Source organism: Apodemus sylvaticus, chromosome 12 (assembly GCF_947179515.1).
Source record: "Apodemus sylvaticus chromosome 12, mApoSyl1.1, whole genome shotgun sequence".
NCBI classification, from domain to species: Eukaryota; Metazoa; Chordata; class Mammalia; order Rodentia; family Muridae; genus Apodemus; species Apodemus sylvaticus.
This window is the reverse complement of record NC_067483.1, coordinates 103253993-103270190: the sequence shown is the minus strand read 5'-3', so window position 1 is coordinate 103270190 and position 16198 is coordinate 103253993. Positions and strand designations below refer to the sequence as shown.

At 36.7% G+C, this 16198-nt stretch overlaps 1 protein-coding gene across 1 annotated transcript in view; it reads right to left on the bottom strand.

The window, feature by feature from the left end:
• Window positions 1-292: 292 nt before the first annotated feature.
• LOC127697107 (uncharacterized) overlaps window positions 293-16198 on the bottom strand; it is a 154823-nt gene continuing 138917 nt past the window's right edge. The window contains exons 9-10 of the mRNA XM_052199947.1: window positions 6888-7046; window positions 293-545 (exon numbers count right to left, since the gene is read on the bottom strand). The gene's annotated coding sequence lies outside the window, so the exon portion shown is untranslated. The remainder of the gene's footprint in view (window positions 546-6887; window positions 7047-16198) is intronic.

The window sequence follows — 16198 nt, the reverse complement described above, 5'->3', positions numbered from 1 at the left end:
ACAGGAGTGAGTCTGATTTTATTGTACAACTAAATAGTTGACACTTAGCCATGGGGAGTATTTTATAGTGACAATATGGAAGAATTTGGGCAGATAAATCCCTACCTTTCATTTATTGAGCAGTACATAGAATGCCCATTTTTGGAACTTGGAAAGAAACAAATACTAACATGGATCTGTCACATGAATACAGGTGCCTAAGTAACAGAGGTGAAAGAGAACACTGAAAATGCCATTTTCCAAAGACTATGGAGAATCATGAATCAGACAAATTGGAGTCTAAGCAATAACATAATTTAATACCATTTATTAATATTAATAGATAAGAATGTGTAATACACAACATAAAATAAATATAGTGAGTGAAACTATGTAACAATATGGTTAAATATAAAACTGAAGTTGTTTCTTGTAATAATCTCTTCTGCTGTGGTTAAGAGGGAGGTAGAAGGGAACATTGAAATAAAATGACCAGCAACTTCTTCAGTCATGAGGAAATTTCCATTGTGAAAAGATATATGTTGAAGTTGTTTCATTTTCCCCTGCTAAAGGAAACATAAAAATTTCATTGTACAAACATTCTCAGATGATAGATTCACACCATTTCAGATAAGACTAGTTTTTCAGTATATTTTATGAACAAAGATTCTACACAAAGAATTACTTGAGTTAACACTATATCTGAATTTGAATAATATTGCAGGTTAAGATTCTCACATATGTGTTGTACTGGATCCCATGCAAATCAATATTTATACCAAATGCTAGGCATTTGGCAAGATCATCTCTCAAACATCATTGTTTTTGTACAAGGATAGCACAGCTTGCTGGCACACGGTTTAATCTTGTAGTAAGTTTAGTGCATTTTAAAATCAAATAATTGTTTCTAAGTGAAATTTTTTAAAAATAATTTCATATCCAAGTTATTCTACATGACTTATGGACCATGGGAAGAAAAGGATAGAAATATAGCAAGTAATATTCTGGAATTCTTACAGGGTTTAAAAAAAGAATTCCCTTGTCATACATACATGTATGTATGTATGTATATATGTGTGTCTGTATGCTTACCTATGTATATATACATATAGTTACATAATTTAAGGGTTGTTTAAAATATTTTCCAATGCTTTAATACCATGATATGCTAAAATGCTGTTCTGATATTTACACATTTATGAAATCAAGGAATGATATTATTGTTCATTCCCTCTGATAACTAATTAAAAGATCTCTTAACTTGTAGGACCTTCCACCTGAGGAGCATCAGATGAAATCTTTACTTCTGTAGTATGAGCATCTGTGGTTTCCCACTGTGGCCATTTATGTTTTTTTTTTTATCATAACAGGCGACTTACCAGCAGTATTTACTGATGTCTTTATGTCATCTGACCTCTTTTGGTTATGGTCACAACTATATTGTTATTCTATCCAAATATATCTACACAGTTGTCAATCATGATATGTATGATAGATATCTGTAACACCACAAGGCCAAAAAAAGATTGTGTTGTCATTTCACATACTTTAAAAAATTGAAATCAATAAAAAATTGATATCCAAAATGATAAGGAAAGTAGCAGTAACTACAAGCAGATATGAAACTGTGAAATGAAGTCTATGTCTGAAATGGAGACTCTAAGTTCTTTGCAACTAACTTAACCTAGTTAAAATTTCATATATATTGCAAAGAATGGGAAAACTACTAAAGCAATGTAACATTTCAGAACTGATATGCTGCCATAATGACTGGTGAATCACAGCAATGACTTCCAAGGTTTCTTGAATTGGTGATTTTTTGCAGGGGTTTGGGGACAGAGGCAAAGTTTTATTTTGATGCTTTGAACAGAATGGCCGTGCAACTGCAGGCATCACAATATATGACACCATCTTTGTGACAACTTTTCGGTGGTTGAAGTGGCCTGGCTTCCTCATAGGAGGTTTGTCATTGATTAGAATTTAAGGTCACAGAAGGCAGGTGCCATTTGCAGTGTACTCTCTGTGCTTCGTGTTTGCTGCCTAAGATGAGAGCCACCAGCTCTCTGCTTCCTGTTGGTTGTCCTACCTTCCTGCAGCTATGGTCCTCTGTCATGACTTTGAAGGACATTAATCTCTCTGGATATCTAATTCCCAAATAAGTATTTCATTCTATGAGCTGCTTTAATCTCAGTGCTTTATTAAAGCAATAGAAAAATGACTAAGACAAGTTGGTGAGAAGAGGAATTTTAGTTGAGAAACTGCAACACCAGATTGGCCGATTGTCTAGGGAAGTCTATGGGATATTGTCCTGATTAACAATGGAGTTTGTAAGGACAAGATCTGCAGGATGGTGCCACCCTTGAGTTATATTGAGATAAAGAAAGGTACAAGATGCAGGTCATGAGGCAGCACTCCTACACAGCCTCTGCTTCAGTTCTTTCCTCTAGAGTCCTGCATTGCTTCAGTTTGGGCCCTGACATTCCTCAGTAGTTAACTGTAACAAGGAGTATATTGTGAAGTGTTAACCTGTCCTCTGTAGGTTGCTTTTCATCAGTGTTTTATCATAGCAACAGTAATAAATTAAGACACTTTCTAAATTGAGGAACCTATTTCTTGACCTATCTTACTCTTTTTTGAGTAATACTAGTATGACTTTCTTCCTGTGGACCTTATTTCTGGAAGCTAGTTGTTAAAGAGAATCCTAGCTTTCTTTTCTTCTTTTATTATTGTCTTTTTTGGGTTGTCTAACTTTTTTCCTTTTCAAAACATATGGTATTTATTGATTCTCTGTGAATTTCTCATCATACTACCCAGTAATACTCCTTTTCTAGTCTGACCACATCTACTCTTTCCCCTGGAAACTTCCACCCAAAATTAAAAATTAAATATAAATTAAGTAAAGTTTTAAATTAAAATTAAACTGATAGAAGAAGGGGTTTTGAGGATGGGACTTAGAGGAGGGTACTGCAATCAAGATATAAAGTAAATAATGAAAGTAATAAAAATATCAATGCATGCAGCTTCATAGTAAAATTAAGAGCTACTGAAAAAAAGACTGAGGTACATTATACTGTACCTGAAATAATTCAAACATACATGATTCTATTTTGCAGAAGTAAGAGCGAGTGCTAAAAGAAGCAAATTATATTATATAACAGACACTCCAACTCCAGAAGAATGCAATCCTTTAATTCAGTGACCTTTCGGAGACATTCCCAATTCCTGGATCACAATGAAGACTTTGTTCCCAAAGGGAATAATCATATCCCCTTACCTATTTTGGGAGGTCACTCCCAAATCATGAGTTCAGCAAGTTGGATCCCACAGCACATGAGGGGCTACGCGGACAGATAAGATGTAGGTGTCTAAGTGATTCCTGGTAGAGGCTTTCATTTTAATAGCACAGAGATGAGCTGTTTTAGCAGGATGTAATTTGTACATGGCATCTTCAGTAGAATACTATACATAAAAAAGGAAAATTTTACTGTTGATTTTCTTACAATTAATGTTGCTTACAAAATTCTGAATACAAAGATCAGCATAAATGTTTTGTAGACCAGTTCATAGTATATTCAGAATTCAAAATAAATAAGAATATACAGCTTAAGAATTGCCCTAAATATTTTCTTCAAATCAATTCTCCTTATAGAATTGTAGGAAACTTTGAAAATCATGTATGAATTTCTCAGTACTACATGTATAACTGCTACCTTCAGAACCCAGAGGAAGGTGTCAGGTTCCCTGGAAATAGAATGAATGAAGATTGTTGCTGGTCATGTGTGTTCTGTGTATGAAAACAGTATTGTTAAAAAGGGAACCATCTTTCCAGCCACCAGGGGGACATATTTAATATCTATTGTAGTATGAATCCATGTAACACTCTTGCAACACTCTGCAACACAAGGAGCAGAAAGCACACTAGTGACCCAACACAATGCAGGCGTAACAGCTCCTGCTATAGGGAAGGCAGAGATGCTGGAGTCCTGGGTAGAAATGGGAGCACAAAGCTCCTGTTACCAAAGAAATCATTGTATGGAATATTGTACAGGAAAATGATTCACAGAAGTCAAAGCTATTCCTGACCCAGACTTCTCTAGGTAGTTATAGTTGAGAAAGGGGAACTCAGAAATAGCTTCATGTTCTAATCAATGACATATATTTAACATGTGCAATATTCTCAATACCATGGTGATAATACTAGGATGTCAATAACCCACAGGTATTATACATACACACTTCTTTTAATTTGTCTCACACAGGAATTCAACCCAATACTTTAGTCTGACCTGCACACAACTGTGTAGCATGCTCTGTCTTCTAAACCATGACAGTTATAATGTAGAAGACCCTCATGTGATGGGATTACAAACACGGTACAACACTCTTGCTTGAGAAATGCACCGGTTTATAAAGTGAATATACATGTCTGAGCAAAGGATACCTCTTGGCATGGGACATTGGTCCAGTTTATAATCCTGTAAATACAAACCAATGTACCTTGAAAATACATTGATTCTAACTATGTGCAGTTCCTCAAGTGTTTACTGTATCAATACCTTTGTATAGCAGAAAATTTTCCAAGCAGAGATTGGTCATTAAGGACACTAAGCCAATTTTCATATAAATCAGAAGAAAGCAAGCTTCTTTAACTATTTCTAATGAAATCCTTTTTAATGAGGAAAATCACAAGAAAATTAATTATCCATGTACATTTTAGAAAGTATTTGAGAAACATTTCTGTTTAAAAATAGCAGTTTAGTCCAGTGATTCTCAACTTGTGTACCACAATACATTTGGGGGTCACATATTCTGTATATCGATATTCCATAGAGTATGCATAATACTCCATGATAGTAGTAAAATTTCAGTTATGAAATGACATCAAGATGATGTCATGGTTATGGATGATCACAGCATGATTTCCGAGGATTAGGAAGGCTAAGAACAACTGGTTGAGACCCTACTTCCTTAAGATATTATCAGCCTATCACCAACTGGAAACTTGCCTCTAAGGTGGAAACTACAGGCAGAAGCCCATGTGCTCTTACCTAAAACTAGAATCAAAGATGCAGAGTTCTGGCTGCATTATCAGTGAAATAACCCTACTGTCTGTTCTAAGTGCTTTTCCTGGTTTCCAGTCCACACTACTACCTGCAATCAGAGAACTGCACTCCAATTCAGAGCCTGAAGGTCTGTCTGTTTCAAAGGAGGCCAGCTTCTCTGTGGGACATCCTGAAAGGAGCCTTTATAACTGCTCTCTGATAGGCATCGCCCAGCAGCTGACTAAAATTGATAAAGAGACCCACAGGCATACATTGAAGAGAGCACTTTGACTATTATGGAACAGTTAGGGAAGGGATTCAGGGCACTGGTGAAGATTGGGAGTCTACAGGAAGACCAACAAAATCAAATAAAGGGGTTATTCCTAAAGCTTTTGGCTGTCTGTGGAAGCCCTTCACCAACTGGCCTCAATAGGAGCAAATGTGCTAACTCTGAAGAGAGTTGATGTGTCTGGGTGCAAGGATAACACATGGGATCCCTAACCCACTCAGGGGAGAAGGGAAAAGACTCTATAACAGGTGAGGAGGTAGAGGTCAGCATTCAAGATGTAAAATAAATAAATACATACATAAATAAATGTGAAATAATACTAATAACAGCTAAATAAAGGAAAAAAGAAACAGTAACTATATAAAACCAACAAAACAAACATACAAAAATTGTAAGTGTTCTTTCTGTAAATAAGCAACAATTAAACAATGGCAGGGACAGACAATACCTCCTTCCTGTTGTATAATTGGGTCAGTTTGTCTTTCTGATCACAGAGTGTAAAGTTGTAATATACAAGTATACCTCTGTATACAGGCACACTTGGAATGTGGTGAACTTTCTTATTCAACACAGCAAGTTTGAGGACAGAAAAGTGTCTTTGCTCATGAAATACCACAATTCACTTTCATGTTGTACCAAGGATTACAAATCAGACAAATGGAAGGTTCCCAGGTATTCCTGTACCTTTAAATTGCTGTGAAAACTCATGGCCACCTCCAGTTACTGATCTTCACTTTCCTCCCCATGACGTGGTCCCAGGTTTCTGGCAATTAGAGCCAGACACACGTTGAAAGCTCCAGGGCCAAAGATGGATCATTCAGTAACTTTGCCTAATATTATTAACCATGCCTATTCTCAGAGCATTATCTTTTCTTTTGATGTTTGGGGCCATAGCTCTATAATCTACTGAGAGGCAAACTCAGATCACAGCCCAAATAAAAATAAAACAGTGATATTTGCTCCAGAGTTACTGCTTCCCACTGGTAACTTAAGCTTGGTAGACTATTTAGAAGTAGGTAGGCTAATTCTTCATTATTTGACATGGGGTTAAAATGGCAATATCTCACTAATGTAAAAGTGCTGCTTTATTTTTTTGGTAGAGAAGGTAAAGAATTAAGTTTATCTACTGGACAGAGGGCAACACTCAACTCTTTCAAAACTTATTGTAAGTGTGTGATGGACCAGCTATTTTGTACTATGTTTATGAGGAATAGGTTTTTTGTTAAGTATGATTTAAGGCATGGATTTTGTAAAACACATTTTTAGCACTATTTTTCTTGTTTTGCTATTAATTGACATGGTACAGTTATAGAGGTCTTTCAGATCACAGAGTGTAAATCTCTGGGAACATTTGCAATACCAAAACAAGCCCTTCCAATATATAAGGAAGTTAACTTCCAAGAGAAGGTGTCTTGGTGATTAATCTTTGAGCTTATGAGAATTTTACTTAACATGCCTCTTATTCAGAGGTCATGTGTCCATAGTTAAAGAAAACTATCATCATCAGGCAATCTCAAGGTTAAAAAGTACATCTCTAGAGTGATGCTGAATGTTGGTGATGCAAATATCGTTCTTACCTTTAAAACGGAAGCTACTGTGAGCACAGATTCTTCACTACAGTTAATATGTAGTTCAGTGTAAATCTTATCCCTCAGGGACCAGTGTGGTTTTTCTGGTACGAATCTGAATATTTGATATGAACTTTGGCCTCTTCCCGCAATTAGGGATAACATATCCTGTGTGGGATAAGGACAAACTTCGGTTATTTCAGATCCAAACACCTGAAGTATAAATGTGTCTTTTAAAGTAAACCAGAGCTATGGCAATAATGGACGCATAGCTGCAAGTGAAAGGAATGAAGAAGACAATTCACTTTTTTTCTATTTTAGCTTCCAAATATATTTTATTCCCCATCGATTTTTCCAACTTTGAAACATCGATGTTTCTTGGAATTAATTAATCTTCAAGACTGAATCACACTTCAGTTCACCAAAGCATTTTGGTGGTCAGAGTTCTCTTACTTTTTCTTTTCTTCTACGAATATCTTTCTCAAGCATGCCATTCCAAGTTACTATTGGGATAGTTCTCTTTCACAGAACAAATTTCTCTTTTACTTCCTGTCTGTCATGGCCTCTATTATGAATCCTAACATTTGTGATTTTAAGAAAGCTTTCTTTATGCACTATAGTACTGACAGTTTTATTTCCTTCATCTGTGACTTGTTATTTTCCAGTGTCTACAATCTAAAGATGCTGTCGCATTTAAGAACCCAAGCAAATGTCAATCGTTCTCCAGTGGTTTCATTCTGTAGAAGTGATGAGCAAACACAGATTTACTCCACATTTTCTCTCATTATAATTGACTACATGAGTACAGGCATTGATGACAGTAACTTCTACTCTAATAAACCTAGGGAATGGGCAGTAATTCTCATGTGTCTAACATGATAACTTGTTAACATACACAATAAATTCCTGGCACAGGCATAGTGCTAAAATAGATCCTGGACAGTGAAAGAATATTTCCAATGGAAATCTAGTAGCATATTTAAAATAGACTAAGCCTTTTTACATGCCAATTTTATGTAGCCCAGTAGCATAAAAAGATCAATATATAGCAAAGAACAATGTGTATATCTAATTAATTGTTAATATCAAATAAATATCTGTAAATGTTTTAAATTATAAGATTTAGTAATCTCAGAGGCAATTATATTAAAGTACAATCTAGAGTATTATGGAGTCAAAACACTGCTGAAGATATTGACAGTTGGAAAATCAATAGGGCACTTCCAAAGATTTATTTCATTCTAAAAACTGGTGAGTTTGGGTCTTTTCTGAAATCAGTTCAAATCATGGGAATACTGTATCATTTCTCTTTTTTTCCTTTTTCTTTAAATCAGAAGACTCAAACTTCAGTGGGATTTATATCTGTTTTAAAGGATCTTACCCTCATGAATAGGTTATCTGTACATTCATCAGTTTGATAAAATAATTTACTTAGAAGAATGGTACCCAGAATCTATGTGAAATAGGTCAGTTGTAGAAACCCAAAATGAAACTCACAAGTACAGGAGAAGGCAGCATTCTGTCCAAACAAACAATGGGTGGGAATTTATAAAATACTTGGTTTTTTATTGGTGCAAGAGTAGTTTGAAAAGGTGCTTGTAGTGTTATATCCATATTGCCTTCTGGTTTCTCTGAATCTAATAAAGGGAAATCATTATTTGCTGTAATTGATCGCACTTAGTTCTTGCATGCCGCTCCCATTTCATAGCTTGCATGCCTTATGCTTCACCACACATACACAGAAAATACGTGATCAGTATTATAAAATTTCTAATAATGGCATTGCATGATAAGATATTGGATAACTTGTAGTATATGGCCCATACTTCTGGTATACAAAGTAATTTCTGGGTTTGCCTTGAAAGCTATGCATATAGGTATTAGAGTCAAACAATGAAATAGTACCAACATGTTAGTTCACGTGTGTTACTTTCTGACTGAACAACAATGGCCAACTGCAAATTATCAGCAGTGTCTGCACTTCAAAACACAACTTGCCTGGCTATATTTCTACTACAGTCCTTGGCTTCCTCGCTACTACCTTCCCCCCCTTCCCCCCCGAACCAAGAGCTCAAATCTGAGATCATGGTGTCTATGTCTCTCATATGGGTACATTAGGCTATAATTTAAGACTATCATAAGAGAAAAGCATGGTGGAACATGCCTTTATACCCAGATCTCAGAAGCTGAGCCAAGAGGATGGATCTTTGTAAGTTTCAGGTCAGCCTGGTCTACACAGGAAATTTCAGAACAGCCAAATCTTTTACATAGGGAAAACCTAATTTGGTGTTGAGTGGTTGTTCTTTGTATTATACACATCTATATCAATACTCTACATATCAAAGCAAATGACACATCCTTAAGTAATTACAGAATCTCATTTCTGGGATTTACCTCTTATATAAATTCATGATCATTGGAAAGAGGTACCAAACTTTGGAGGCTATTTCTTACAATAAGAGTTTATAACCCACAGGTGAATTTCCCTTTACATGGTCTATTAAATTCTTCATTGCTGCTTGTTATAATTCATAGTTTAAGTGCTAAATGACTCTAAGTTTTACGTTATGGCAGTAGAATATCTACACACACCTATAATACTCTCCTAGAAAAGAGGAGCCACTGGACTTTCCGCCAGTGCACAATGGCCAGGGGTCCATGTCCTCCTACTGTGGCAGCTGCTGAGTCTATGTTCTAGTTTCTTTATGCTGCTGATGTTAGATGGAGTATTCTGGGAACATGAAGTATTTTCTCCATATGGATGAAAAAAATGATGTTTCTTACCACACTGCAACCATGTCTAATCTGAAAAATTTTGGTGAGTCTTCGATTATAAATGTTACCAGGAAATCTGTGATAAAACAGGGCAAATACAGAGGGTCTCTGTCATTTTGCATGGTTACAAATCACATTTTATTTAAAACTCTTGGAGGCTAAAAGTATGTAGTTCAAAATTGTGAGAAAATATTAGCTTTAATAAACCATAGGGGTGGGCTTCTTGTAAGAAATTTAAACATTGTAAGATCAGATATTCAAGTGAGATCATCATAATCCAATTTGATATAAGAGAATGTTTTCCAGTTTTCACTTTGTGATGACCAGTATGTTATACACATTTGATTAACTTTGGATGTCTTTGACACATTCATGGCTGTGCATATTTGTCAGGGTCCTATAGGAACAGGAGGGAATATGACCTTTGAATTTGGTCATTTAAGTGGGATTCCATCCTACTCACAGCTCCCAAGGGCTAACTAAAAAGCTAGAGACAGGCAAACCCATCTGAGCAGAAACATTCCCATGTCTCTGACGGCTCAATGCAGAAGCTATGGGAACAGCGCAATCTCAGGTTTATTATGTGGGGAGGTATTTGAAATAATGCCTATGTGGAGGAAACTGGAGATTTATGGATCTCCCATGCCAGGGTCTTTTGAATCCTATTTTTTCCTTCTCATATTTGACCCTATATAATATGAGAAATATTTATTCTCAGTTATGCTGTCCTAAAATATATTCCTTTCAGGTCAAAGGGCAGTTGGCCAATTAATAATGATTCAGAAATTCAAATACCGAGAGTCAAAATAAACATTTAATACCAATACTGTAGAAGTTTTGATATTTTAGTATAGTTTTTGAAAGGCAAATAGAAAATTGTACTCTATAATTTCTCTAAACCAATCATAACCAGCATCAAGAGGCCAACGGTATATTTAACCACACTAATTTTTTATTGCCTTTCTTTGGTTGAAGAAACCACATTGAAAATGAGTAGAATTTCACACATTCTACACTAATTATATCAGAATTCAGTCTTGATTGCTGAACCCAGTACCCAGGATTTTTGATCATTTCACAGCATTTTTATCATTGGTTTAATCTAAGCATATTCTATATCAGAACTGACAAAACACTGAGTCATTGAGCTCAAATACTCATTTATATTTTTCTTACTTAAAATCCACCAATGATTTTTCCTCTCCAGACGAACACCATTTACAGTTTTACTTATTTTACAAAATGAAACAAAAGCAAAATCAAAACCATCATCAACAACAAAATAGCCTAGACTCTCAGAATAATCCCTCATTCCTATCTCATTGTAAAGGCTTCTCAAAGCCAGGTTTTAATTTTATGCCTAATTACCTTTTAGGCAATAAAAATTCCCAGGACTTTATTGTGATAGCTAGGAAGCCATGAGATATATGGTGCTATATCAGCAGATAGATGGTAAGGTGGCATTAGCTTAATAGAAGAATTTCATGCAATTTTATATAAGATCCTAAAATGTTGTCCCAGAAGAGCAGCATTTGGTTCTGGGAGTTTATCTAAAAGACTGAACAAAGAGGCAGTTATTTTAAAACAAGCTTACTAGATTTGTAAATATGAAGAAAGCAGACAGAGTAATTGTATCTTATGTATGGACCTCCATGAATAAAATCAAAGTAAGAATAAACACTCGAAATATTGCTTGAAATGTTTCCCTAGATTCAGGGGGAAATGAAAAATGTACATGGAATAAAAAGATGATAGACATAAGGATGATCCACTGTGATTCACCAAGTCATACTTCTGTTTCAGAATGTCTTCCATGTTTGTGAACAATTGAAACTTTTGTTGTCAGTCACTATTTTTAGTGAATATTTCTGGGATACATAATCTCTAATGTATGCAAGCAAATATAACTTCTATTTTGTTGATATAGTTCACATATTTGACCACATATTACCTCCGCACTGCTGCTAATTTCTCTTTGTCATTGATCTTTTGGGTTATAGCAAGTCACTGGTTATATAATTTAGAAGTCAGCAGACTTCCTTTAATAGTTCAAACAACGCAATACCCATCAAAATCCCAACTCAATTCTTCATACAGTTGGAAGGAGCAATTCTCAAATTCATCTGGAATAACAAAAAACCCAGCACAGCTACAACTATTCTCAATAACAAAAGAAATTCTGGGGAAATAAGTGTCCCTGACCTCAAGCAATACTACAGAGCAATAGTGTTAAAAACTGCATGGTATTTACAGTGACAGGCAGGTGGATCAATGGAACAGGATGGAAGATCCAGAAATGAACCCATACACCTATGGCTGCTTGATACTCGACAAAGAGGCGGAAAACATCTAATGGAAAAAAGATAGCCTTTTCAACAAATGTTGCTGGTTCAACTGGAGGTCAGCATGCAGAAGAATGCAAATTGATCCATCTTTGTCTCCTTGTACTAAGCTCAACTCCAAATGGATCAAGGACCTACACATAAAGCCAGACACTCTGAAGCTAATAGAAAAGAAACTGGGTAAGACCCTTGAGGATATCAGTACAGGGGGAAAGTTTCTGAACAGATCACCAATAGCATATGCTCTAAGATCAAGAATTGACAAATGGGACCTCATAAAATTACAAAGTTTCTGTAAGGCAAAGAACACCATCAAAGGACAAATCGGCAACCAACAAATTGGGAAAAGATCTTCACCAACCCTATATCAGAGAGAGGGCTAATATCCAATATATACAAAGAAATCAAGAAGTTAGACCCCAGAGGACCAAATAACCCTATTAAAAATGGGGTACAGAGTTAAACAAAGAATTTTCACCTGAAGAACTTCGGATAGTGGAGAAGCATCTTAAAAAATGCTCAACTTCATTAGTCATTAGGGAAATGCAAATCAAAACAACCCTGAGATTTCATCTCACACCAGTCAGAATGACTAAGATTAAAATCTCAGGAGACAACAGGTGTTGGAGAGGATTTGGAGAAAGAGGAACACTCCTCCACTGCTGGTTGGGTTGCAAATTGCTAAAACCACTCTGGAAATCAGTCTGCGGATTCCTCAGAAAACTGGGCATGTCACTTCTGGAAGATCCTGCTATACCACTCCTGGGCATATACCCAGAGGATTCTCTAGCATATAATAAGGATACATGTTCCACTATCTTCATAGCAGCCCTATTTATAATAGACAGAAGCTTGAAAGAACCCAGGTATCCCTCAACAGAAGAATGGATGCAAAAAATGTGGTATATATACACAATGGAGTACTATTCAGCCATTAGAAACAATGAATTCATGAAATTCTTAGGCAAATGGATGGAGCTGGAGAACTTTATACTAAGTGAGGTAACCCAGTCTCAAAAGATCGATCATAGTATGCACCCACTAATAAGTGGATATTAACCTAGAAAACTGGAATACCCAAAACCTAATCCACACATCAAATGAGGTACAAGAATAACAGAGGAGTGGCCCCTTGTTCTGGAAAGTCTCAGTGTAGCAGTATAGAGCAAAACCAGACCAGGGAAGTGAGAAGGGGTGGGTGGGAAAACAGGGGGAGGGAAGGAGGCTTATGGGTGAAAATCAGTAAAAATGTTTACTGCAAAGGAATTGGATCTAAGTCACAAAGGTGTTGAAAGACATCAGGCAGATTGCTCTTCTATAATACTGAGCATTTGCCATAGCTGAAATCAAACAGCGGAGGCAACAGTGCATTTCCCGGCAGGACTATCTGCTCTTCTGGTCTTCTCTGTCTTGAGGACACATCTGGTTTAGCTAAGTTACTGAGTATTCTATTTAATGTCATTGGTTAGAAATTACTTTTATACTACACTTTCTCTTTAATCACCATTTTGTATAACATAGAAAGTATTAAAATCAAATTGCATGGTGATCATTATACACACCTTGGTATTTTTAGTGCAAGTTCAACAGTGACATGTTAGAATATCGACTCTAGATACATTTTGTACCCATTAGCATTTTAAAAAGTCAGAGAGAAGGTGAATCCCTGAGCTACATTCTATTCTGTTTTACAGGAGCAATGGTCTTCAATGTTCTGCATGCTACATAAGAGTTAAATTTATGATCTACACTAAATCCAATAGTGAAAATGGAACAATAATAGAAGTATTAGAACAATAGACACTTTTTAAAAAATTCATTCATGAGGAAGTGCAAGAGGCCTGGTGTGCACCCGGAGGCAGACTGGGAGTGCACAGATTGCTCTGGCAACACAGAGATTAAGTTCCAGTCCTGAGGCCTCTGGCAGGAGCCTTCAGATCTCTGCTTCGGGATCCAGAACAGCCTGGGCTGCAATACCACATCTCCAGGTCCTGCAAGAGGCCAGAGGGGCACCCGGGAGACCGGCTGGGAGGAGTCAGTGTGCGCTGGTGAGTCCAGCAGGCCCTGGTGGGAGCCTTCAGGTGTCTGCTTCAGGATCTGAACATCCTGGGCCACAGCACCCTGTCTCCAGGCAGTGCAGGAGGTCAGCTGTGCACCAGTGGCCACCGGGGAAGAGGCAGCTTGCACTGGTGAGTCCAGTATTGACAAGACCAGCTAACACCAGTGAAAACTAGATGGCAAAAGGCAAAGGCAGGAACATCACTAACAAAAATCAAGGCAATATGGCAGCATCTGAACCCAATTCTCCTTTAACAGCATGTCCTGGATACCCCATAACACCAGAAAAACAAGATTGGGATTTAAAATCACTGGTCATGATGCTGGTAGAGGAACTCATGAAGGACATACTTAAAGAAATTCAGGAGAAAATGGATCAAAAGTTAGAAGCCCTTACAAGGGAAACACAAAAATCATTGGAAGAAATTCAGGAGAATACAAAAGCCAATAAGGAGGAAACGCAAAAATCACTTAAAGAAATACAGGAGAACTTTGGTCAACAGGCAGAAGTCATGAAAGAGGAAACACAAAAATCTCTTAAAGAACTACAGGAAAGCACAAACAAGCAAGTGAAGGAGCTAGGCAAAACCATCCAGGATCTAAAATCAGAAGTAGAAACAACTAAGAAAACTCAAAGGGAGACAACTTTGGAGATAGAAAGCCTTGGGAAGAAATCAGGGGACAGAGATGCAAACAAATATCAACAACAGAATACAAGAGACAGAAGAAAGAATCTCAGATGCTGAAGATACCATAGAAACCATGGACTCAACAGTTAAAGAAAATGCAAAATGCAAAAAGCTTGTAACCCAAAACATCCAGGAAATCCAGGACACAATGAGAAGACCAAACCTAAGGATTATAGGCATAGATGAAAGTGAAGATTTACAACTTAAAGGGCCAGCAAATATCTTCAATAAAATTATGGAAGAAAACTTCCCTAACCTAAAGAGAGAGATGCCCATGAAAATACAAGAAGCCTACAAAACTCCAAACAGACTGGCCCAGAACAGAAATACCTCCTGTCACATAATAATGTACTAAACAAAGAAAGAATATTAAAGACAGTAAGAGAAAAAGGCCAAGTAACATATAAAGGAAGACCTATCATATTCACAGCAGACTTCTCACCTGAGACTATGAAAGCTAGAAGATCCTGGGCAGATCTCATGCAGACTCTAAGAGAACACAAATGCCAGCCAAAACTACTATACCTTGCAAAACTCTCAATCACTGTAGATGGAGAAACTAAGATATTCCATGACAAAACCAAGTTTACCCAATATCTATCCACAAACCCAGCCCTACAAAGGATAATAGGAGGAAAACAGCAATACAAGGAGGGAATCTTCACCCTGGAAAAAGGAAGATAGTAACCTTCTTTCATCAAACCCAAAAGAAGTTAAGCAATCAAATTTAAAAAATAACATCAAAAATGACAGGAAGTAATAATCACTATTCCTTAATATCTCTTAACATCAATGGACTCAATGCCCCAATAACAAGACATAGACTAACCGACTGGATACATAAACAGGACCCTACATTTTGCTGCATACAGGAAACACACCTCAGGGTCAGAGACAAACACTACCTTAGGGTAAAAGGCTGGAAGACAATTTTACAAGCAAATGGTCTCAGGAAACAAGCTGGAATAGCCATTCTACTATCAGATAAAATTGACTTTCAACCCAAAGTCATCAAAAGAGACTCTGAGGGACACTTCTTGCTGGTCAAAGGAAAAATACAACAAGAAGAACTCTCAATCCTGAACATCTGTGCTCCAAATGCAAGGGCACCCTCATTCATAAAAGAAACTTTATTAAAGCTCAAAGCACACATTGCACCTAACACAATAATTGTGGGTGACTTCAACACTGAACTTTCCTCAATGGGCCGATCAGGAAAACAGAAACTGAACAGGGACATAATGTAACTAATTGAAGCTTTGGACCAATTAGATTTAACACACACACACACACACACACACACACACACATATAAAACATTCTATCCTAAAGCAAAAGAATATACCTTTTTGTCAGCACCTCATGGTACCTTCTCCAAATTCGACCATATAATTGGTCACAAGACAGACCTCAACAAATATAAGAAGATCAAACTAATCCCATGCCTCCTATCAGA